This window comes from Pezoporus occidentalis, unplaced genomic scaffold (genome assembly GCF_034315485.1).
Source record: "Pezoporus occidentalis ecotype Australia unplaced genomic scaffold, CSIRO_AGI_Poc_V1 ctg3000, whole genome shotgun sequence".
Taxonomy (NCBI): domain Eukaryota; kingdom Metazoa; phylum Chordata; class Aves; order Psittaciformes; family Psittacidae; genus Pezoporus; species Pezoporus occidentalis.
This window is the reverse complement of record NW_026914943.1, coordinates 3,610-6,122: the sequence shown is the minus strand read 5'-3', so window position 1 is coordinate 6,122 and position 2,513 is coordinate 3,610. Positions and strand designations below refer to the sequence as shown.

Genomic DNA, 2,513 nt, shown 5'->3' with positions numbered 1-2,513 from the left:
GAACCCAGGACAAGCCTTTACGGACACAGTATGAACATACAGATTTATTTACAGGGACACCCCGCAGCGATGCCCAGTGTGTGGCCACCATGGGCAGAGACATCGCCCTGGGCCTCCTGGGCACAGGCACTGCCTCAGGGCCAGCACCCCAAAGGCCTTTCTCCAAGGGATGCTGGGCGAAGGGGCAGCAGCAGCAGCAGCAGGGCTGCGGTAGGCAGGGCTGCAGGGGCCCCGTCACCCTTGTGTCATAGTGCCAGCACCCGGCCATGCAGCATCACAATGCTCCGGGGCAGTATGTGTCCAGCGCCCTCCCCTGTCCCGCTACCAGAGTGCCCGGCGCTGCCACCGGGACAGAGCTGGCAGCCTGAGGGCATCTGAGAGGCAGTCCCTGGGGCACCGGGGGAATTCCTGGCAGGGGGGAGGGGGTTGATGGGGGCAACCCTTGAAGCTGCACGAAGCTGCAGGAGGTTCTGTGCTGCGCTTCCAGCTCCTGGAGGGGCCACGCTCAAAGCTCATCGCATGGATGGATGGATGCATGGATGGGTGGATGGAAATCCTGCCTCAGTCGTTGGGGAGCTCGCTGTCCTCGTCTCCTGGGCACCGGGGAATTAGGTGAGGGGGGGACTAAGGGAGGGAACACTTGAAGCTGCGAAGCTGCAGGAGGTTCTGTGCTGCGGTTCCAGCTCCTGGAGGGGCCACGCTCAAAGCTCATCGCATGGATGGATGGATGGAAATCCTGCTTCAGTCGTTGGGGAGCTTGCCGTCCTCATCTCCTGGGCACCAGGGAATTAGGTGAGGGGGGGACTAAGGGAGAGAACACTTGAAGCTGCAAAGCTGCAGGAGGTTCTGTGCTGCAGCTCCAGCTTCTGGAGGGGCCACGCTCAAAGCATCATCGAGGGATCGTGCTTTAGTTGTCAGGGAGTTCGACGTCCTCACCTCCTGGGGAGAGAGTGGCAGCAGCCAGAAGAAAAAGGATGCACAGGTGGCTCAGTGCCCTCCCCCAGTGCTCTGGAGCTCCCACTGCCAAGCACAGGAAGGATTCGTGCTCCGAGGATTCATCAGGCCAAAGGCATTTTGCTGTTGTTGGAAGCCCCTGAGATGGCTTCAGGTGGAAGCAGAAAAAGCAGTGCCAGTGTCCCCTTGTCCCCTTAGAGGCGTAACCAGCTTGTGGAGCTGGAGCAGGTCTTGCTCACGTGCTCAGGGAGTAGCCGATCGCCAGCACTGGGGTCAGGAAGGAATTTTCCTCCGGGGCAGATTGGCACCGGTCCCCGGGGGTTTTTTGCCTTCCTCTGAGCACTGAGCATGACCCCTTGTCAGGGCTCCTCAGTCCACTCTGGCTGCGTTATCGCCTGGTGCTCATGCTCCACGAAGGCGGCCCCTCGTGTCCTGCAGCTGGGGGGGGGAAGGCTTTTTTGCCCCCAGGCTGGACTAGCAAGCGTCCCTGGGGTTTTTTGCCTTCCTCTGCAGCCGAGCACAGCCCCTTCATGGGGCTCCTTTGGGTCATGGTGTCCCAAAGGCAGCTGCTCGTGCTCCACGCAGGTGGCCCTCGTGCCCCGCATCCGGGGGGAGGCAGCCTTCTGCACTCCCAGGGTGGCCCCAGCATGGCCCCGGGACTCCCAGGGTGGGCCCAGCGTGGCCCCGGGACTTGCTGCTGTCCTCTGGAGGATTGAGCACCACACCTCGACAGGTCTTCCCTGGCCCTTTCTGGCTGGGTTCTTCTTGCACTGCTCTCGCGCCGCCATGGCACCGCTCCTGCCCTGCCTTTCCTTTCTCAGGATGCAAGGGAGGCTTTTGCCACCTAAACTGAAGGCTCTAAACTAAACCCGACTAAAATTAACTCAGCTAAACTAAATCAAATAACTTTATCTAGAAATAAATAAAATACTCTTTCTACCCATAACCATTCTGAGTTGTGTCTTTGAAAGGGATTTTGGTGCTGAAATTCCCTTGGCATTTCAGGTAAATAAGGATCTCCTCATTGTACAACTTGTGAGTGCAGGCAAGGGAAGGCAATAAAACGGAATGGAATAGAACAGAAGAGAGTGGACTGGAACTGAACAGAATACAATAGAAAGCTCTGCTATGTTATGCATATAGAATCATAGAATAGTTAAGAGTTGGAAAGGACCTTAAGATCATCTAGTTCCAACCCCCTGGCATGGGCAGGGATGCCTCGCACTAAACCACGTCACCCAAGACTCTGTCCAGTCTGGCTTTAAACACTGCCGGGAATGGAGCATCTGCCTCTTCTTTGGAAAACCTGGTCCAGTGCCTCACCACCCTCACAGTAAAGAGCTTCTTCTTTAAATCCAATCTAAACTTCCCCTGTTTTAGTTTGAACCCATTACCCCTTGTCCTATCACTACAGTCTCTAACGAAGAGTCTCTCCCCAGCATCCCTATAGGCCCCCTTCAGATACTGGAAGGCTGCTATGAGGTCTCCACGCAGCCTTCTCTTCTGCAGGCTGAACAGCCCCAGCTTTCTCAGCCTATCTTCATACAGGAGGTGCTCCA

The 2,513-nt window shown here is 56.8% G+C and overlaps 1 long non-coding RNA gene across 1 annotated transcript; it reads left to right on the top strand.

Annotated features, from left to right (window-relative positions):
* Nucleotides 1–17: 17 nt before the first annotated feature.
* On the top strand, nt 18–1,900 carry LOC134168133 (uncharacterized). The gene is made up of 2 exons (XR_009966446.1): nt 18–467; nt 664–1,900. It is a non-coding gene; the product is annotated as an uncharacterized LOC134168133 (long non-coding RNA).
* Nucleotides 1,901–2,513: the final 613 nt, after the last annotated feature.